At 38.3% G+C, this 22,852-nt stretch overlaps 2 long non-coding RNA genes across 3 annotated transcripts; both read left to right on the top strand.

The window, feature by feature from the left end:
- The first annotated feature begins 6 nt into the window (after positions 1-6).
- LOC134729866 (uncharacterized) lies at positions 7-20,022 on the top strand. The gene is made up of 3 exons (XR_010111367.1): positions 7-247; positions 1,436-1,592; positions 19,892-20,022. It is a non-coding gene; the product is annotated as an uncharacterized LOC134729866 (long non-coding RNA).
- Positions 20,023-20,068: 46 nt separating this feature from the next.
- On the top strand, positions 20,069-22,789 carry LOC134728411 (uncharacterized). Of its 2 annotated transcripts, XR_010111369.1 has the most exons (4): positions 20,069-20,189; positions 21,224-21,331; positions 22,196-22,287; positions 22,753-22,789. It is a non-coding gene; the product is annotated as an uncharacterized LOC134728411 (long non-coding RNA). The 2 variants fall into 2 exon arrangements; XR_010111368.1 differs by lacking the exon at positions 20,069-20,189 and having other exon boundaries at positions 21,178-21,331.
- Positions 22,790-22,852: the final 63 nt, after the last annotated feature.

Here is a 22,852-nt window from a genome sequence, read left to right as displayed (position 1 = left end):
CCGCGTTAAGTCCATGAGCTTCCGTGATGCTACTCTGCCGGTTTTGCTGCTGAAGTCACCTCGTGGCGAAGTAGGGGAGAGGTAACACCGAGAAGAGGCAGCGGCGGTGGCGCCAAGACGATTGGTGCCAAACAGGGCAGAACGCAACTCAGCTCTGGGGTGGGTTCCTGTCCAGAGGGGTAGAGAAGAGTGGCTGAGGGCGCGCCCTGGTCTCAGCGGGAAGAGTGCGACCCCGAGGGCGCGCTAGGTATGAAAGCCACGTGTGGCTGGCACCGCGGGGACCCACGCACCATGTGTACCCTTTCCAATCCCTGCCGTCGCCTTATTCCCGGTGCTGGTCACCACCGTCTAGGGCTTACTTGGGACACAGGCTAGTTCTCTCCTGAAGCTATTGAGCAGAATGTGTTGAGGTGCGCTACGCCAGTTGAGGTGAAGCTGTTACACAGTATGAAAGCCGGGCTTTGTAGCTGCAGCTGCGCATTGCACCCCCAGCTACGCAGTCTCCTTTCCTTCTCAGTCACAGGACCGGATGGCAAGTGGCCGCAGCCAGTCGGTGAGACCGACTGAGCTCTGGGGCTTCAGTTCTTGACGCTACCTACATGGCTACATCTCCAGCCAAGGATGAGAGGTGATGCCAGAGGACCTCGATCTAAATTGGGCACCATTATCGTATGACAGCTTCTCTTGCAAAACATCTTCTCTCTTTTCTCTTCTTTTCTCTGTCTCTCTCTTTCTCTCTCTCTCTTCGTTTCTCTCTTCTTTCTTTCATTGCTCTTTCTCTGTCCTGTGCACGCCAAAGCAGAAGCTGAAGTGCGGCGTCTTTGATCTCTCAATCCTGGAGACACAGGAACATTTTCCTTACTTTACTCAACTCGTTCCTTTGAATACCGCAAAATTAAGACGGCGTTTAAAACAATCGAAATCCCTTTTCTTCTGGGGTTTGATGCCTAAAGATTAGAAAAGTTTGCGCAAGGTATTCGCTGCAGCATATAAAACTTTCAGGACCCTGAAATACAGAACTGCAAAGAAACGGCCTAAGATGGTTGAATCCTCTTTATTTTTCTTTAATTTAGACATGTTCAAACGTTCAATGTCCTACATACTTAGTTATGTAAGTAAGGTAGCGCTTACTTCATTATGCATTTCAATACTCAAAAAAAATTCCTTTCTGAAATGTTGAAATATTTTTCTAATCTGTTTCACGAGCTTCAAAAATGAGGAAAAAAGATTCAGTTTACATTTCAGCAAAATGCCTCTTTTTAAGCGGATTTATGTTTACTTAACATTTACAGTACATTTACACTTGAGCAAAGTTAGGTTTTGGAGATTTGCTTAGGGTCAGATTTTTTTTTTTTTTTTTTTGGTCTGTGCATGAATATGTTACTGCTGAGTTATCTCTCTGTCTCTCCCTCCCTCTCTCCTTGTATTCTAACAGAAAGGTTTAGAACTTGGATAATTGGGAAAGAAGCTGTTGCCTGAACTTACTGGGGGATTCAGCATTGTCATTTTGGACATGTCACTTATCCTCAGTATTTGCTTCCCCCTGGAGAGAGCTGTAATAAAAAAGCATTGCAATTTAATACATAAGCTCAGTAAGTTCCTGTTTATGCTCCTTGTGATGAAACAAAAAGTCCTTCAATTAGAAACAAAGGTTTAATCAAATAGCATTTTTAATGACCGTGTTACAACTAAAGTTAAGTTAATGACCCTTTGAAGAGCAGAGCTCTAGTTAATAGCTAGTTGTGAATAATGAGAATTTACTTCTGTTTCTGTCTTACTTTTCTGTACTTACCTCATATTCCTTTCTTCTTTGCTCATGTTTCTGGCCATCTTTTTACTTTGGGTTTCTTTCTTTCGTTATTCAACTAACTGAGATAGGATTGAAATACATATCTAAATTTTTTTTTAATTTTTATTTTTAAAAATTGCTGAATATTTTGTATTTCCAAATTCACTTTTAGGTTACTTCCTTATCACCTTTATTTTTTTATTTCCTGTATGTCACTGACTGGGAAATAAAAATTACTTAATTTTAACCGAACCTCTGCCCCTCTTTTCCAGGATGCAGAAATAATATTTGTGTTGTTTTAAAAATCTTAGATGAATTAAAAAGAAAAATGACTCTGTCATTCTTTGGTAAGTTACAATACTTAAGTCAGAAACTAGAGAAGATGGGCTTTTTTAGGTTTTGTTATTCTCATACTGATTTTCTGTCCCTTCAGTTTTGCCTGTTTTTGCTTAATATATTTTGGGCTTAAGTGCATATAAGTTAATATTTGTTAAATCTACTTGGTGGATTACCCTTTTATTAATGGATAGCGTCCTTTGTCTCTTTAAAAAGTTTATTTTGTGTAATATTAGCATAATTGTCTTAGTTTCTTTTGCTTATTATTTTGATGGAATATCTTTTTCTGTTCTTAACACTTACAATAAAGTGTATAATAAAGTAGTTTGAATTGGTTTATTGTTTGTGATAAACTAGTTTGAATCTTAGATTCAGTAGTGTGTAGAAACTTTGCTCCTTTATAGTTTTGCACTCTGCCTTCTGATTGTCACGTTACCTCTTTATACAGTGTGTGTCGATATCATATTGTTTTATAAATTTATTTTATAAAATTAGTTTTGTAAATTTTTCTTTTAAGTCATATAGAAAAAAAGCCTTACAATCCCCAAGTTTAATAATGCTGGCTTTTATATTTACCTACATAGTTATCTCTGCCATTGTTCTTTGTTTTTCTTTATAGGTTTGAATTATTGTCTGGTGGCCTTTTATTTCTGACTACAGGGCCCTCTTTTGCATTGTTTCTGTAGGTCAGATTTATTAGTAGTATGTTCTTTCAGCTTTTGTGTATCTGGGAATATTTCAGTTTCTCCTTTATTTTGAAGGATAGTCTTTGAGTTTTTCCTACTTAACAGATCCTGGAGCTTCTTGGATGTGTAAATTAATGATTTTCATCAAATGTGAAGTTGTTTTCGGCTATTCTGCAGATATCCTTTACCACCCCTTTGCTGCCTCTTCCTATTGTGGGTAATAGGCATGTCTCTGTATGTTGGAGAGAATCAAAGGTCTTTTAAGCTCTTGATTTTTATTTATCTTTTGTTTTCTGTTCCTCAGACTGTATAGTTTCAGTTGACTTAGCTTCCAGTTTGTTCATTCTTCTGCCTGCTCAAATCTGCTGTTGAGCCTGTCTAGTAAAATGTTCAGTTTGTTGTACTTTTCAGCTTCAGAATTTCATTTGATTGGTTATGTTATTATTTTGTTCACTTACTGTTTTCCTAATTTTCTTTAGCTCTTTGTTTGTGGTTTCCCACCTAGCTCTTTGAATATATTTATGACAGTTGGTTTATAAAACCATTAATAAGTCTAAAACCTAGGCTTCCTCCAGAGTGTTTTCTTTTATTTTTTTTTAATTTCTGTTCATTGCCCATACTTTCCTCTTTTTTTTCCTTTTTTTTTTTTTTTTGCATGACTTACAATTTTTTTTTGAAACCGAAGGCTTTGAATATTACCATATGGTAACTGTCAAATTCAGATTTAGACATTAAAGAGATTATTCTAGTAGAGATAACACTGAATTCAGGAAGCTTAAGCACCTTAAAATCAAACAAATATTTTTCTTTCCTAGGGAAGGATAAGCAGGATTAGTAGAAACTTAAGGACAAATTGAATAAGCAAATGGGGAGAACAGAGAGCAGGAAATGTATCTCACATGGTAAACCAGTTCTTCAGATGGGCTATTAAAGTGAGTGTGTGCTCTTATTTTAGTGCATGACCAGTGGTAAGACAAAATTTGTGGTCTGTAGATGAAAGAAAAGCCTGACTAATCTTAGGTCAAAAGAAGGCATAGATACCCTTTGGCCTTATCTTGAAATGGTATTGGGGAATACCTGGTCGTAACACTGGGAATGAGATTCTGTCTACTCACCAGAGTTTGTGGTTGCTGGTTGTTACGGGGTTTTTTTAAGTGAATTTTGGGGTTTGTTAAGTGGCCAAACTATTTTTCTGAAGACTGTTTGTTGTGTGTGGGTTTCAGAAGTCTCTACATCAGTTTGTGGTCACCTAGTGAGTTAAATTTTATGAAAAGCCTGGAGAAACAAGAATAGCAGTAAAACCTTTCAGTCTTTGTAGATTGGGTGTCTTCAGTGCTTAGCTGGGCAATTTAAAACTTACCTTAAGTAGTACAGTTGGCCCTTTGTGTCTGTGAGTTTCACATTTGTAGGTTCAACCAACTGTGGATTGAAAATATTTGAAAAATTAAAAATAGATGGTTGCATTTGCACTGAACATGTAGACTTTTTTTTCTTGTAATTTCTCTTAAACCATACAGCATAACAACTCTTTATATAGCATGTACATTGTATTAGGTATTCTGAGTACTCTAAAGTATACGGGAGGATGTGTGTAGGTTATGTGCAAATACTATAACATTATATGTAAGGGATTTGAAGATTCTTGGATTTTGGTATTTGCAGGTGGTGTGGGATGGGGGTCTGCCTGGAACCAAGGAATGCCCCAAAGGAGGATGGTGCCTTGTTGTGTGCATCCTGATGGTCAGCCAGAGGAGGAAACCTAGGGTTTTCTACATGTGCATCCTGCTTTGGACATGCATGTATCCTTGTAGGTCCCATGGTATTTGTCAATCCTTTATAAAACCTTAGCTTTTTTGTGTATCTCTTTCCCAGCCTCTTATTTCCCCTTAAGGCTTTTTAGCCTACGTACTACTTTTTTTCTCTGTTTACTCCTTACTTCTAGTGGCTGGGGCTTCAACAAATACCACCAGCAGGACACAACAGCCCTGAGAAGGTTCTGTGGCCTTCCCCTGGGGAACCACTAGACAAGTGAACCCCACCACCATAGCTCTTTAAGAGCAAGGTTTATATTCCCCACTCTGGCACCAGCAGTTCACACCAGGAATACTAGCTGCTTTCCTAATGGTTACCCTCAAGGTACAGATTAGGGATGGTAGGCAGGTTAATTAAAATGCCACAGATCTCTTTCTGAAATGTAGTATCTTCTTTTTTTTAATCAAGTACTTCCCTGGTTATTGTAAGTTCTGATTAGATTCCAGAGTTTCAAAGTACTTTATTTGGACAATTTTTGGTTATATAAAGTAAGTTTTAACCTAATGTCCAAATTAAATCCCTTTGTCTCTTTTCTCTGTCTCTTCCCAGTTCTTTTTTCCTTGATCTTAATGTGATGTACAAAGTAACTTTTAGATACTATAGTATCTGTGACAGCATTTAGACATATAAAGTATTATTTAAATTTAATATGTTATTCAAAGCAGTGCATGTGAACTATGTTAAAATTTTACCAGGTAGAATATTCAAAAGAAAAAAAATGTTAGTTGACCTTAATATCCACTCAGACCCTGAGATTATGTTTTTATGATTCAGCCCATTTTCTAGTTGAATTTATGTTGGTACTTAAAACTGTGAGTTTTATGAGTTGATGATTAGTTGATGGGACAGACTTATAAAATATCCAGTGTTGTCTCTCTGTGCCACCAAGATAATTTTATTTATCTTCATTGCCTTGGATTTTTGTTTCAATGTAACAATTCCAAAGTGTCCTTCAATGATCCTCACTCTGGTACACTTCTCCCCCTTTAATATGTCATGATAATATTTGCTTGCTAAGATGATACATTTTGTGTTCTCACACAAGGCAGTATTGTTTGGTGGAGAACTGATTCTAGAAGTTGTGCTGTTAGTTTTGAAGAGAGTTTCTCTTTTAAGAATTGAAGTGTGAACCACATTAAAGGCAATAATGTATATGTGGTAGGTAGAATAATATGTCCCAACTCATCAAATGATATTTATGTCCTAATCTCTGATACCTGTGAATATGTTGTCCAGCTTGGCAATACTTGATTTGCAGATATCATAAAGTAGGATCTCAAGATTGGAAGATTATCTTGGATTATGTAGTGAACCAGTGTAATCAGTCACAGGAGTTCATTTACGAGGAGGGCAGCAAGATCAATCAGAAAAAGAGATGTCCTAGGAATATATAAGTTTTATTTGTTCTTAAAATATTTTAAAATAAAAATAAGATTAAAAGGAGAATTTATAGCCCCCACTGCCCCTGCCAAAAAAAAGTAAGGAGATCTCAGAGAGAGACAGAGAAAAAGAGAGAAAAGAGAGAGAGTAAGAGAGAGGTCTGAGGATGTTTTGCTGTTGATCTTAAAGATGGAGGCAGGAAAATAAACCAAATAATGGAGGCAACCTCTGTAAACTGAAAAAGACAAAACAGATTCTCCTCTGGGAAATAATAAATATATTTGTTCTTTGCCCTGTTTTCCTAACATACACCTCCTAAAACCCTTGTTGATGGGATACTAGGAGAATTTTTTGTTCCAATATTTAATCTTTGACCTCCAGTTCCTGACATAGAGCTCTGAAGACCTTTGTAATTTCCTGAGTAATAGGAGCATTTGACAAACAGCTCCTAAATCCCTTGGAATTTCCTGGTGATAGGAGAATCTTTTTCTAATGAGGTGACTATTGGTGTGTTCTTAGTCCCAGAATGGGAGCTGGTTGCCAGAGAAACCAACCTTGTGATTAGAAGATTGGGACTTTCAGTCTTACCCGAAGCTTTCCAGGGAGGGCACCAGGGGCGGAAGGTTTAGTTGATCACCAGCCACCGGTAATGTAGTGAGTTATGCCTATGCAGTGAAGCCTCATAAAAACCTAGTGAGTGAGGTTTACGTAACTTCCAGGTAGCTTGAAGTGTGAAGGGTCCAAGAGGTTCCTGGAACAGTGAAACCTCATGCTCCTTCCCACATACCTCACCATTTGCATCTCCTGTCTAGCTCTTCATTTGTATCCATTGTAATGTTCATTATAATAAACCTGTAAGTCTCAGTGTTTCTCTAACTTCTGTGAGCCACTCTAGCAAATTAATTGAACCAAAGGAGGAGGTTAAGGGCAGCATAGTTTACAAAATGAGCCCTGTTTCTGACATCTGAAGTGGGGGCAGTCTAGTGGGCCTGACCCCTTAACTTGTAGAAACATTCTTTCTTTCTAGATGACTAGTGACCAGAATTAAATTGAATCCTAGGCCACCCATTTGTTGTCTTCTGCAGAATTGGCGAGAATGGAGAGGAATCCTCACCTATCGGTGATCAGAGATGAAATATTCTGAATTGAGAGTTTAAAAGAGCACACTTAGAAGAGATTTAGAGTTTAGTTTTTCCTATCAGTCTTGCAATAGTGTCAACATACGTTAAAATGATCTGGGTAAAAAAACAAGGCTGGATGTTTCTTAGCTTATTATGATTGGTTTAATTGGAGCTGGGGAAGTATAACTTCATAAAATTGTGACCAAGTAGTTCCATTTAGGTAATCCATAAAAGTAGAGAACGATTGGACATCTAGAAATGTATGACTTGATGATACTAATTGAATGACCCAGTTGTTGGCCTTTTCCAAAACAAGTAAGGCAAAAGCATATTTCAGTGTCTTTGGGCATTACAATCTTTTTTTGGATTTCCTGATTCTTTTGCTGCCAAGGTTGGCATTTAGATTCATAGAGATATCTCCATTTGAAAATAATCACTGTGTTAGAGTTTTAGAACTAGTTGTAACCTCTTTCAGTTTTATAAATAAAATAGTCATAGGCATTAAATGTAAATACAGTGAAGTTGTGCATGCTTTAAAAGGCCAACAACATATGTGATCTAAGATAGAGTATTACCTTATGAGAACCTACTAGTAATGTAGAAATTATGACGCTAAACATGACTGTAATAATTTACCCTTTCTGAAACTGTTTTAGTAATTCTAGGCTTCTTTTGGTTTCCTCATCTCTAAATTTAGCAATGACTATTTCTCTTTGAATTTATCTGTGAGTAGCTCTCTGTAGCTCTGTGTATTCTTTTGTATAACACAGCAATCACTGCAGGGTCTTTTGCTGTTACAGGTAGTACTTATACTAACTCCTAGAATGTTATTTTGCTGGAGTTTTATATTCTGCATCAGAACTCCATATTTACTCTGCTCTTGAAAGACCATACTCTTTGGAATGTTGTAGTTATTGATAATCACTTATTCTCATGTTTCCATGTCTTTGATTCGTATCCCTGGACAAACTGTAATTGGCTCATCACTGAGATTGTCTGTTTATCATACCTGCCTATAAGCTATTTCTCTAGATTAAATGAAAAAGTAGATTAAATGCTGTTGCAACTGACTTCATGACAGTGAGCCAAACAATGAAGGCCAAGAGAAAATGCTTTATATGAATTCTTTGTCACCACTCATTTGCGTTAATTGATATACCAACCACTTAATAATTTGAGACCTATATTTTGGATATGGTTCGCTAAGAAGAAAGTGAAACTTTTCACATTTCCCTAGATTTGCCTGACAATAGGTGCCAACATTGGGACTTTCCTAGATGATGTCTTTCCTTTGATTCTTTATATATCCCTGCTGTACTTAGGCAGTACTTCTCATTCTTTTTGGCTTAGGATACTTTTAGTTAAAAATTATTGGCCAGGTGCAATGGCTCATGCCTGTAATCCCAGCACTTTGGGAGGCCAAGGTCAGTGGATCACCATCCTGGCTAACATAATGAAACCCCATCTCTACTAAAAAATACAAAAAAATTAGCCGGGCGTGGTGGTGGGCACCTGTAGTCGCAGCTACTCGGGAGGCTGAGGCAGGAGAATGGCGTGAACCTGGGAGGCGGAGCTTGCAGTGAGCCAAGATTGCCCCACTGCACTCCAGCCTGGGCAACAGAGCGAGACTCCATCTCAGAGAAAAAAAAAAAACAATTTATTGAAGACCTTTGTGTGGAATCAGTGAACTCTTTTCTGTGTTATATTAAACTTCCGTCACCTTTTTTTTTATGTTTTAAGTGAATTTTATGCCTTTCAGTAATTTTGTAACATTTGTCATTTGGAAATATTGGTTCGCTGAGTTGTATAGATGTTTCAGATGGTTTACAATATTAGAAAATGAGATTTGTTAATATTATTACTGGCCTTATCAGAAAAGTCTTTAAAGAGTGGGAAGCTGGCAGGCTAATGCAGATTGAAACTTTCCAAAATTCTAATTTTCACTAGAAAGCTTGATTTTTATCATTGCAATGAATAACTGTATTATTTATCCTCCCATACTTATTTGGTTCATTTTCTATAAAATGTCTGACCCTAATCAAGATAACCATAGTAATAAGAACTACTATACTATCATATATTATATACTATTATTATTATAAAAACATGTATGTTTATTGAGACACTGTTCACAATAGCAAAGACTTAGAACCAACCCAAGTGCCCATCAGTGTTAGATTGGATAAAGAAAATGTGACACATAGGCACTATGGAATACTGTGCAGCCATAAAAAAGGATGAATTCATGTCCCTTGCAGGTACATGGATGTAGCTGGAAAGCTTCATTCTCAGCAAACTAACGCAGGAACAGAAAACCAAACACCATGTGTTCTTACTCATAGGTGAAAGTTAAAGAATGAGAACACATGGACACAGGTAGGGGAACATCACACACCAGGGTTTGTCAGGGGTGGGGGCCTAGGGGAGAGATAATATTAGGAGAAATACCTAATGTAGATGATGGGTTGATGGGTGCAGCAAACTACCATGGTGTACATATACCTATGTATACACATGTATAAACCTGCACATTCTGCACATGTACCCCAGAACTTTAATAATAAGAAAAGAACTATGAAGAATTAGAAACTGTATTTACAAATTAATAAGATTGCCATAGTTTATGGATGTTGACAGAGCTATTGAAACAATAGTTTCTCTCTCTTTTTTTTTTTTTTTCTTGTCGCCGACAAATCCAGGTGCAGAATGAGAATAGAGGATCCAGCTACCTGGTTTCCCCTGTGACTGACCTAGTTCTAGATCACAAGGATACTGACCACAAAGTCTCCCTATGATGGCCCACACAAGCAAGAGAGAAGAACATAATGGAGCTCTGAAAGATTTATAGATACTCTCATTCCTTTAGCATCTCACATTTCTGGACAAACCATGTACTGGGAGTAGGGGATGACTGAACGGAAGTCAAAGTTATAGTTACTGGAAATACAAACTGTGGCAGTAGAAAACCCTAGGCACAAGGGAAGTAAAATATTAACCACTCCAGGTTGGAGGGCAGTGGTGCAATCTGGGCTCACAGCAAACTCTGCCTCCTGGGTTCACGCCATTCTCCTGCCTCAGGCTCCCGAGTAGCAGGGAGTACAGGCACCCGCCACCAGGCCTGGCTAGTTTTTTTTTTGTATTTTTTAGTAGAGATGGGGTTTTACTGTGTTATCCAGGATGGCCTCGATCTCCTGACCTCGTGATCTGCCCACGTCGGCCTCCTAAAGTGCGGGGATTACAGGAGTGAGCCACCATGCCCAGCTGAAACAATAGTTCTTCACAATGGCATCTACCACTGTGTCCACATTTGCACCTCTGTCCTGAACCTCGATTCCTATAGGTTGATGTGTTGAGAACCAGACAATACAAAATAGAAGACAAATCATGAGCTTACAGAACCTGAAACTTTTTACACTGGGCAGTGTGGTAGACAGAACAGTGGCTGCCCAAAGATGACCATGTTTTAAGTCCTGACATCTGTGAATTATCATTTTGGGAAAAGGTGTTATTGTAGATGTTGTTTAAAGTTAGGATTTTGAGAGAGGAAAATTATGTAGGGTTATCTGGCTGTGCCCAGTGAAATCACAAGAATCTTTATAAATGAAAAAAGAAAGCAGAAGAATCAGAACCAGAGACATGGCATTATGCATAGGACTGGACTTGTCATTACTAGTTTTAAAGGTAGAGGAAGCAGAGATCTAAGAAATGCAGGCAGCCTCTAACTAATGTTAACAAATCTCGTTTTCTAATATTGTAAGCCTGTGGAAGAGGCTAGGGCCCAGGTGCTCCCATAGAGTCTCCAGAAGAAACCTAAGGTAATGAGATAAGCCGCTAATCTTATTGTAATCTTACACAGGTAGTAAGCAAACCTGCTCTTTGCTTGTACATATAATAGTATTTTTATTTTTTTCTAAGGCTGCTTTTTATACAGGCATCCTTGAAAAAATACAGTGGAACAAAGGTGCTCTGTATCTCTGCTCCTAAGATAGTAGAGACAGCATACTGGCTTCTGTTCAATTTTCCTTTGATTATACAACTTCATTGGCTACGGTGTTTAATATGACCATCATAGGCTGAGACAAGATCTGTTCAGTTTATCTCATAAGTTACTAGTTAAATCTCAGACATATTATACTTTTATAACTGAGTGACTCCCATTATAAGGATAACTACTTCAATGTGCATATAAATGAGTTAGTTGTCTCTCTTGGGGGCTTCAACAAATAAGCAAAGATAACCTCATTGTGGAGAGCACTTCACAGTTGTTTTTGGGGTTACATAGTCTACTCTGTATCCTTAAACACTTGAAGATCTGTTATAACTACATCTGAGATAGTAGTCACAGTGTTTTCTCATGTTAATGCCTGGCTTCCACCCAGGAGGCACATGTGGTGTGTCTGCAAATAAAGTGTTTATGATTATTGGGGTCCCCCAAGCTGGACCTGTATCCATGTTCAAGTGGCCACAGGGTTACTTGCTTTAGCATGGCTCCTTGGCTGGCTGTTAAGCGAATAATTAAACTGAGTCTTTTTTGCAGGAGCTAACTGAGAGCAATCAATCAGTCAATTTTCCCTTTCTGTGTGTAACACAAGCTGGATGTCCCTGGTATGACTAAATAATGACTAGAGGAGTCAGGGAAGACATCCAGTGATAATTAGTTGGGAAGGTTCAGGTTCTGGGACATCCGTTGCTATTTCCGTGTGAATGGCAATCAAATCATCTGAGTTGACTAGCTAGGAAAGCAAATTTAACAGGCCTGTTGTCTTTGGGAAAGACACACAAGGGTGTGCAGATGTGTGTGTGTGTCTGTAAGTCTTCAGTAGCAGATTTAAAAGTGTCATTAATGTCCTATTCTTATACCTTAGAGTCTTAATATTTTACTTCCCTTGTGCCTAGGGTTTTCTACTGCCACAGTCTGTATTTCTAGTAACTATAACTTTGACTTCCATTCAGTCATCCCCTACTCACAGTAAATGGTTTGTCCAGAAATGTGAGATGCTAAAGGAATGAGAGTATCTGTAAACATTTCAGAACTCCATTATGTTCTCCTCTCTTGCTTGTATGGGCCATCATAGGGAGACTTTGTGGTCAGTATCCTTGTGATCTAGAACTAGGTCAGTCACAGGGGAAACCAGGTAGCTGGATCCCCTATCCTCATTCTGCAGCTGGATTTGTCCAGGAAAAAGAGAAGTATTAAGCCTAAAGAGCAGTCAGAGTAGAATGCTGAATTTTCAGAAGTTTTATATTAACATAATCATTCATCTTTTTTGTCCTGATAATTACTCAGGAGGAAACTGAGAGGGCATGATCCCTTTCTATGGATAGCAATACTCAGTGTCCCAATTTTCCTTTGGGACACTGGGACACAGGCAGAGACTCCGAAAGTCTGCATGGATTAGTTGTTCATTCACCACAGCTCCTTAGTATGCCAGGAGAACTATATATGGCCTTTGGTTTCATTCAGCGACAGGGAAACTTGAACCCATGCCTAGTCATTCTCATTAAAGTAGCAGAAGTCATGTTAGAGACAGTATTGCTGCATTCAGTACTCCTGCCTTTAACTTTTCTGACGCTTCCTGAAAGCAGCCCCAGCTCTCCATATGGCAAAACAAAGGCAACCTTATGCAAAGCCTTCTCAGGGAACCCTCAGAAAGGTTTAAACTGAGGTTCACAGTTTTTAGAGAATAAGGTCCTCATTGCTCCCTCTGGCACTAGCAGTTTGCACCAGGAGATCTGTTGGCTACTGTTACCCTAGGGTATGGCAATGGTATGTAGGCAATGAAAAATCTTACAGTACTTATTATGGAAAACCAACTTTTTTATTCAGCAAGCATTCCCCTGTGTTGTAAAGTTTTTAAAAGATTGTAGAAGTATGAAAAAGTTTATTATGACAGATTTGCCAGCTCCAGCTGTTTTGTGGAGAGTGAGCTTTGGATTTTCATATGCCCCCATTATATGATGATACCTTGTAATGATTTAATTTTAGCATCTGCTTTTCTTTTCTTTAAAATTTTTTTTTGCCTTTTATGGGGTTTGTTTACCAACCACCACTCTTTTTATTTTTATTATACTTTAAGTTCTAGGGTACATGTGCACAACGTGCAGGTTTGTTACATATGTAGACATGTCCCATGTTGGTGTGCTGCTCCCATTAACTTGTCATTTACATTAGGTATATCTCCTAATGCTATCCCTCCCCCCTCTCTCCACCCTACAACAGGCCCTGGTGTGTGATGTTCCCCACCCTGTGTTCAAGTGTTCTCATTGTTCAATTCCCACCTATGAGTGAGAACATGCAGTATTTGAATTTCTGTCCTTGCGATAGTTTGCTCAGAATGATGGTTTCTAGCTTTATCCGTGTCCCTACAAAGGGCATGAACTCATCCTTTTTTATGGCTACATAGTATTACATGGTGTATATCTGCCACATTTTCTTAATCCAATCTATCACTGATGGGCATTTGGGTTAGTTCCAAGTCTTTGCTATTGTGAATAATGCTGCAATCAACATACTTGTGCATGTGTCTTTATAGCAGCATGATTTATAATCCTCTGGGTATATGCCCAGTAATGGGATGGCTTTATCAAATGGTATTTCTAGTTGTAGATCCTTGAGGAATCACCACACTGTCTTCCACAATGGTTGAACTAGTTTACAGTCCCACCAGCGTATAAAAACGTTCCTATTTCTCCACATCCTCTCCAGCACGTGTTGTTTCCTGATGTTTTAATGATTGCCATTCTAACTGGTGTGAGATAGTATCTCATTGTGGTTTTGATTTGCATTTTTCTGACAGCCAGTGATGAGCATTTTTTCATGTGTCTGTTGGCTGCATAAATGTCTTCTTTTGAGAAGTGTCTTTTCGTATCCTTTGCCCAATTTTTGATGGGATCGTTTGATTTTTTTCTTGTAAATTTGTTTAAGTTCTTTGTAGATTCTGGATATTAGCTCTTTTTTAGATGGGTAGATTATAAAAATTTTCTCCCATTCTGTAGGTTGTGTGTTCTCTCTGTTGGTAGTTTCTCTTGCTGTGCAGGAGCTCTTTAGTTTAATTAGATCCCATTTGTCAATTTTGGCTTCTGTTGCCACTGCTTTTGGTGTTTTAATCAGGAAGTCCTTGCCCATTCCTATGTTCTGAATGGTATTGCCTAGGTTTTCTTCTAGGGTTTTTATGGTTTTAGGTCTAACTTTTAAGTCTTTAATCAATCTTGAATTCATTTATGTATAAGGTGTAAGAAAAGGATCCAGTTTCAGCATTCTACATATGGCTAGCCAGTTTTCCCAGCACTATTTATTAAATAGGGAATCCTTTCCCCATTGCTTGTTTTTGTCAGGTTTGTCAAAGATCAGATGGTTGTAGATGTGTGGTATTATTTCTGAGGGCTCTGTTCTCTTCCATTGGTCTATGTCTCTGTTTTGGTACCAGTACCATGCTATTTTGGTTACTGTAGCCTTGTAGTATAGTTTGAAGTCAGGTAGTGTGATGCCTCCAGCTTTGTTCTTTTGGCTTAGGATTGTCTTGGAGATGCGGGCTCTTTTTTGGTTCCATATGAACTTTAAAATAGTTTTTTCCAGTTCTGTGAAGAAAGTCATTGGTAGCTTGATGGAGATGACATTGAATCTATAAATTATCTTGGACAGCATGGCCATTTTCACAATTTTGATTCTTCCTATTCATGAGCATGGAATGTTGTTCCATTTGTTTGTGTCCTCTTTTATTTCGTTGAGCACTGGCTATGAAGAGGTCCTTCATATCCCTTGTAAGTTGGATTCCTAGGTATTTTATTCTCTTTGAAACAATTGTGAATGGGAGTTCACTCATGATTTGGCTCTCTGTTTTTCTGTTATTGGTGATTTTTGCACATTGATTTTGTATCCTGAGACTTTGCTGAAGTTGCTTATTAGCTTAAAGAGATTTGGGGCTGAGACGATGGGGTTTTCTAATTATACAATCATGTCATCTGCACACAGGGACAATTTGACTTCCTCTTTTCCTACTTGAATACCCTTTATTTCTTTCTCTTGCCTAATTGCCCTGGCTAGAACTTCCAACACTGTGTTGAATAGGAGTGGCGAGAGAGGGCATCCCTGTCTTGTGCCAGTTTTCAAAGGGAATGCTTCCAGTTTTGCCCATTCAGTATGTTATTAGCTGTGGGTTTGTCATAAATAGCTCTTATTATTTTGAGATATGTCCCATTGATACCTAGTTTATTGAGAGTTTTTAGCATGAAGCACGGTTGAATTTTGTCGAAGGCATTTTCTGCATCTATTGAGATAATCATGTGGTTTTTTCCTTTGGTTCTGTTTATATGATGGATTACATTTATTAATTTGCATATGTTGAACCAGCCTTGCATCCCAGGGATGAAGCCCACTTAATCGTGGTGGATAAGCTTTTTGATGTGCTGCTGGATTCAGTTTGCCAGTATTTTATTGAGGATTTTTGCATCGATGTTCATCAGGGATATTGGTCTAAAATTCTCTTTTTTGTTGTGTCTCTGCTGGTATCAGGATGATGTTGGCCTCATAAAATGAATTAGGGAGGATTCCCTCTTTTTCTATTGATTGAAATAGTTTCAGAAGTAATGGTACCAGCTCCTCTTTGTACCTCTGGTAGCATTCGGATGTGAACCCGTCGGGTCCTGGATTTTTTTGGTTGGTAGGCTATTAATTACTGCCTCAATTTCAGAACCTATTATTGGTCTATTCAGAGATTCAGCTTCTTCCTGGTTTAGTCTTGGGAGGGTGTATGTGTCCAGGAATTTATCCATTTCTTCTAGATTTTCTAGTTTATTTATGTAGAGGTATTTATAGTATTCTCTGATGGTAGTTTGTATTTCTGTGGCATCGGTGGTGATATCCCCTTTATCATTTTTTATTGCATCTATTTGATTCTTCTCTCTTTTCTTCTTATTAATCTTGCTAGTGGTGTATCAATTTTGTTGATCTTTTTGAAAAACCAGCTCCTGGATTCACTGATTTTTTTCTGAAGGGTTTTTTGTGTCTCTATCTCTCTCAGTTCTGCTCTGATCTTAGTTATTTCTTGCCTTCTGCTAGCTTTTGAATGTGTTTGCTCTTGCTGCTCTAGTTCTTTTAATTGTGATGTTAGGGTGTCAATTTTAGATCTTTCCTGGTTTCTCTTATGGACATTTAGTGCTATAAATTTCCCTCTACCCACTGATTTAAATGTGTCCCAGAGATTCTGGTATGTTGTGTCTTTGTTCTCATTGTTTCAAAGTACATCTTTATTTCTGCCTTCGTTTCGTTATGTACCCAGTAGTCATTCAGGAGCAGGTTGTTCAGTTTCCATGTAGTTGAGCAGTTTTGAGTGAGTTTCTTGATCCTGAGTTCTAGTTTGATTGCACTGTGGTCTGAGAGATAGTTTGTTATAATTTCTCTTTTACATTTGCTGAGGAGAGCTTTATTTCCAACAATGTGGTCAATTTTGGAATAGGTGTGGTGTGGTGCTGAAAAAATGTATATTCTGTTGATTTGGGGTGGAGAGTTCTGTAGATGTCTATTAGGTCCGCTTGGTGCAGAGCTGAGTTCAATTCCTGGGTATCCTTTTTAACTTTCTGTCTCGTTGATCTGTCTAATGTTGTCACTGGGATTTTAAAGTCTCCCATTATTATTGTATGGGAGTCTTAAGTCTCTTTGTAGGTCTCTAAGGACTTGCTTTATGAATCTGGGTGCTCCTGTATTGGGTGCATATATATTTAGGATAGTTAGCTCTTCTTATTTAATTGATCCCTTTACCAATATGTGATGGCCTGCTTTGTCTCTTTTGATCTGGTTGGTTTATAGTCTGTTTTATTAGAGACTAGGATTGCAACCCCTGCTTTTTTTTGTTTTCCATTTGCTTGGTAGATCTTCCTCCGTCCCTTTATTCTGAGCCTATGTGTGTCTCTGCACATGAGATGGGTCTCCTGAATACAGCACACTAGTGGATCTTGACTCTTTATCCAATTTGCCAGACTGTTTTTTAACTGGAGCATTTAGCCAATTTACCTTTTAGGTTAATATTGCTATGTGTGAATTTGATCTTGTCATTATGATGTTAGCTGGTTATTTTGCTCATTAGTTGATGCAGTGTCTTCCTAGCATTGATGGTCTTTACAATTTGGCATGTTTTTACAGTAGCTGGTACTGGTTGTTCCTTTCCATGTTTATTGCTTCCTTCAGGAGCTCTTTTAGGGCAGGCCTGGTGGTGACAAAATCTCTCAGCATTTACTTGTCTGTAAAGGATTTTATTTCTCCTTCACTTACAAAGCTTAGTTTGGCTGGATATGAAATTCTGGATTGGAAATTCTTTTCTTTAAGAATGTTGAATATTGGCCCCCATTCTTTTCTGGCTTGTAGGGTTTCTGCCAAGAGATCAGCTGTTAATCTGATGCACTTCCCTTTGTGGGTAACCTGACCTTTCTCTCTGGCTGCCCTTAACATTTTTTCCTTCATTTCAACTTTGGTGAATCTGACAATTGTATGTTTTGGAGTTGCTCTTCTCAAGGAGTATCTTTGTGGTATTATCTGTGTTTCCTGAATTTGAATGTTGGCCTGCCTTGCTAGGTTGAGGAAGTTCTCCTGGATAATATCCTGAAGAGTGTTTTCCAGCTTGGTTCCGTTCTCCCCATCACTTTCAGGTACACCAATCTGATGTAGATTTGATCTTTTCACATAGTCCCATATTTCTTGGAGGCTTCATTCATTTCTTTTGACTGTTTTTTCTCTAAACTTCTCTTCTCCCTGCATTTCATTCATTTGATCTTCAGTCACTGATACTGTGTCTTCCACATGATCAAATCAGCTACTGGGGCTTCTACATGCATCACATATTTCTCGTGCCATGGTTTTCAGCTCCATCAGGTCATTTAACAACTTCTCTACACTGTTTATTCTAGTTAGCCATTCGTCTAATCTTTTCTCAAGGTTTTTACCTTTTTTGTGCTGGGTTCGAACATCCTCCTTTAGCTTGGAGAAGTTTGTTATTACCCATCATCTGAAGCTTTCTTCTCTCAACTTGTCAAAGTCATTCTCCATCCAGCTTTGTTCCATTGCTTGCGAGGAGCTGCGTTCCTTTGGAGGAGAAGAGGGGCTCTGATTTTTAGAATTTTCAGATTTTCTGCTTTGGTTACTTTTTGGTTTTATCTACCTTTGGTCTTTGATGATGGTAACATACAGATGGGGTTTTGGTGTGGATATCCTTTGTTTCTGTTAGTTTTCCTTCTAACAATCAGGACCCTCAGCTGCAGGTCTGTTGGAGTTTGCTGGAGGTCCACTCCAGACCTTGTTTGCCTGGGTATCACCAGCAGAGGCTGCAGAACAGCAAATATTGCAGAACAGCAGATGTTGCTGCCTGATCCTTCCTCTGGAAGCTTTGTCTCTGAGGGACACCTGGCTGTTTGAGGTGTCAGTCAGCTCCTACTGGGAGGTGTCTCCCAGTTAGGCTACTCGGGGGTCGGGGACCCACTTGAGGAGGCAGTCTGTTTGTTCTCAGATCTCAAATTCCGTGCTGGGAGAAGCACTACTCTCTTCAAAGCTGTCCGACACGGATGTTGAAATCTGCAAAAGTTTCTGCTGCCTTTTGTTCAGCTATGCCCTGCCCCCCAGAGGTGGAGTCTATAGAGGCAGGCAGGCCTCCTTGAGCTGCGGTGGGCTCCATCCAGTTTGAGCTTCCCGGCCACTTTGTTTAACTACTCAAGCCTCAGCAATTGTGGACACCCCTCCCCCAGCCTCCCTGCTGCCTTGCAGTTCGATCTCAGACTGCTGTGCTAGCAGTGAGCCAGGTTCCGTGGGTGTGGGACCCTCCGAGCCATGCATGGGATATAATCTCCTGGTGTGCCCTTTGCTAAGGCCATTGGAAAAGCTCAGTATTAGGGTGGTAGTGTCCCGAATTTCCAGGTACCTTCTGTCACAGCTTCCCTTTGATAGGAAAGAGAATTCCCCAACCCCTTGTGCTTCCCGGGTGAGGCGATGTCCCGCCCTGCTCCATGAGCTGCACCCACTGTCTGACAGGCCCCAGTGAGATGAATCTGGTACTTCAGTTGGAAATACAGAAATCACCAGTTTTTTGTGTTGCTCATGTTGGAAATGCAGAAATCACCAGTCTTTTGCATCGCTCATGCTGGGAGCTTTGGACTCGAGCTATTCCTATTCGGCAATCTTGGAACTTCCTAATTTTAATATCTTTAAACTTTGCAATTAGGTTACCTCTTTGTGAAATTAAAAATTACATTTACTTTAGATTGTTAAGAAGTAGTGTTACTTGGCTGGGCGTGGTGGCTTATGCCTGTAATCCCAGCACTTTGGGAGGTCGAGGCAGGCGGATCACAAGGTCAGGATATGGAGACGATCCTGGCTAACACGGTGAAACCCCATCTCTACTAAAAATACAAAAAATTAGCCAGGCATGGTGGCAGGTGCCTGTAGTACCAACTACTTGGGAAGCTGAGGAGAGAGAATGGCGTGAACCTGGGAGGTGGAGCTTGCAGTGAGCCAAGATTGCCCCACTGCACTCCAGCCTGGATGACAGAGGGAGACTCCATCTCAAAAAAAAAAAAGAAAAATAGTGTTACTTTACAAACCACTATGAAAAGCAAAATAAGCTGCTAAGCCTTATGACCTGTTTGTTTATTGTCAGATATACAAAATGTACAAAAGCATAGAGGGATGGAAAATTGTACTTTTTAGCACTGCTTAGTTTTCTTTGCCTTATAACATTTGATTTAACTCTCTCTTCAACCTTTTTGCTTACTCTCCTTCCCTCTAGTTTGTGAATAGCACAATGGAAGAAGCTGGACTTTGTGGGTTAAGAGAGAAAGCAGATATGTTGTGTAACTCTGAATCACATGATATTCTTCAACATCAAGACTCAAATTGCAGTGCCACAAGTAATAAACATTTATTGGAAGATGAAGAAGGCAGTGACTTTATAACAAAGAATAGGAGTTGGGTGAGCCCAGTGCACTGCACACAAGAGTCAAGAAAGGAGCTTCCTGAGCAAGAAGTAGCCCCTCCGTCTGGTCAGCAAGCTTTACAATGCAACAGGAACAAAGAAAAAGTCTTAGGTAATAATCTCTGCTCTGTGGTTGGATGTTGTCACATACTGGTCTTTTTGTTTTACATTTTCTGCAGCATGAGTGATTATGAACTTGGCCTGTTTGGAGGTAAATGTTGCCTAGTAAACTTGTTTCTTCACTTGGTTTAGTCCACCTATCATCTCCAGTTATGTGTAGGGAACAAAAATAGCAAAATACGAAGCCCAGTTATAAGAAACTTAATTATTTCTCTGTGTAACAAGAACTGATGTTTTAAGAAAGTTTGAGGCCAATATGATGTAATTAGTATTTGATTTACCTTGCTTTTTGTACCTTTGAAAACAACATAATAGTATGAAAACAATATGTATGCTAATTTTGCTTAAAAGATTATACACTGAAATTTAGAGAGGATATAATGTTATCTGTAGTGTAGAAAGAGTTAAATAAGACTGATTTTTAGAATTTGTTTTATCCCTTCCACTCTTAGCTTGACAATTAGGATTAAGAATATGATATGTCAAATTTCACGGCTGAAATCTGAAATGCCTTAATAGTTGCCCTGAGTGTTTCATCCTTATACTAACATTTACATTGATATATATGACTTATATGCGACACTGAAACTTGGAATTTTTATTCTTAATCCATTTTCTGTTACCCTGGAAGACAAAAAAAAAGTATGGTAATATATAAAGTAATTGTAATTCCTTGAAAATAAGACAGATATCTTTAAAATTGATAGCCCCAATTATATGTGTAAAATATAGCTTGAGGCTAAAATTATTTAAAAAGTTTTAAATGAAAATCTTTATGAAAATGTCAGTTGTATTACAGTTGTTTCTTACACATACACATTCAATAACAATATTTATTTATTCTTTTTTCTAGAGAGACAAGGTCTTTCCCTGTCACCCAGGCTGGAGTGCGGTGGTACATTCATGGGTCATGGCAGCCTTAAACTCCCTGAGCTCGTGATCCTGTCTCTTCAGACTCTAGAGTAGCTGGGGCTACAGGCGTACACCACCACACGTGGCTAATTTTTTATTTTTCTTTTGTTGTAGAGATGGGCTGTCATTCTGTTGCCCAGGCTGGTCTTGGTATACTGCCCTGTAGCAGTATATGTTGGCTACCTATACTGGCATTGGCTTTTCCAAGTGTCAAGATTACAGGTGTGAGCTAGTATACCCGGCCCAGTGTTTCTTTCTTATTTGGCTTTGGTGTGAATGAGAAAAGAATTTAGTACTAAAATTGTATGTGCATACAGAAGCATTATTTGAAGTCAGCCTGTTTTCCCTCAACCTCTAGTACTCTGTAAAGTATACCAAAAGTCAAGGCTTTAAAGAAGTGTGTTACATATTAGAGAGAACAAATCAAAAGTTACCTATCTCCATCGTTACCAGTAGAACATTAGTATGTATTTTGAAGCACCATTTGACTCTTTCTTTTTCAGCTACTTGCTTGTCCCTTGCAAAGTTATTATAGTACTCTTTTAAAACTTTTCTTCAAGGGAAGAGCTATTTTGACTTCCTTTTCTTTGATCTAAACCTAACACCCAGAATATGCTTAGCAGATCATCCCAAAACAATCATAACTTGTTTAAATTGTTCATAACAAAAGTTACATATTATAAAGAGTTATGAGCATCTTAGGCAGTGAATAGTAACTGAATATCCTTTTATAGTTGTCCTTCACTAGCAGGAAGCCTTATTCCCTGCCCTTTTACATATCTTAACTTAGAATGTTACTGTCTAAATAGTGGTTAGGCAAGAGTAGTTCTTAAACTTGCAGTAATTGTCTACATTTAAGGGCTAAATAGCTAGTAGTGGTGCTTGATAATTGAAGAAATTTGTACGGCTGGAGGAAGTACCTGCTAAATTTTCAAAAGTTTCCTGAATTTAATAGGTAAATCTGTTTTTAATTAGAGCTATATCATTTTACTCTGAATGTCTTAAAATAGAAGTTTACATAAAATTTACAGATTGGATTGATTTCAGCCTTCTTCTGGTACTTTTTAAAATCTTATTAATCATCAGGAAAAGAAGTTTTATTATTGATGCAAGCCCTAAACACTCTTTTGACTCCAGAGGAGAAGCTGGCAGCTGTCTGTAAGAAATATGCTGATCTTGTGAGTATTTATTTAATGGAGCAAGGAACACGGAAAATAAAATATATGTGTGCTTGATAAGATTTTTAAATATTATTTTGATGTAACTTTAAATGTAAAATGATATTTTATCTCAAAATTGAAAACAATCTCCTTTCTTTAGTACTTATGATTGGTGTGTGTGACTTCATCTTATGAAATGATATATAGAACATAATAATACTTTTTAAAATGTGAAATAAATTTCCTAAAACTTAATATGCTAGATCAGCAGTTTTTTTTTGTATGCTTAAGATGCCTGACAATTGGGAGGACGTGGTTTCTGTATTTAAAATTTCCCGAAGGAATTCTGCAGATTCAAGCTCTAACCATTCTTGATTAAAATTGTGTTAGATAAGATTGTTTAGTAAAATTGTACTATGGCTCAGGAAATATTTATTTAATATCTACTATATGCCAAGCATTGTTCTTTTTTCCATCTTCCAGGGAAATTCACCTCTTCTATAGAAGAGTTTGTTTTGAACTATACGATTTGAAACAAAATTCTTTTTGGAGACTATGGAAACATTCTCAACAGGGAAACCCT

This window comes from Pan paniscus, chromosome Y (genome assembly GCF_029289425.2).
Source record: "Pan paniscus chromosome Y, NHGRI_mPanPan1-v2.0_pri, whole genome shotgun sequence".
Classification (NCBI taxonomy): Eukaryota; Metazoa; Chordata; class Mammalia; order Primates; family Hominidae; genus Pan; species Pan paniscus.
This window is presented reverse-complemented; position numbering and strand designations above follow the sequence as displayed.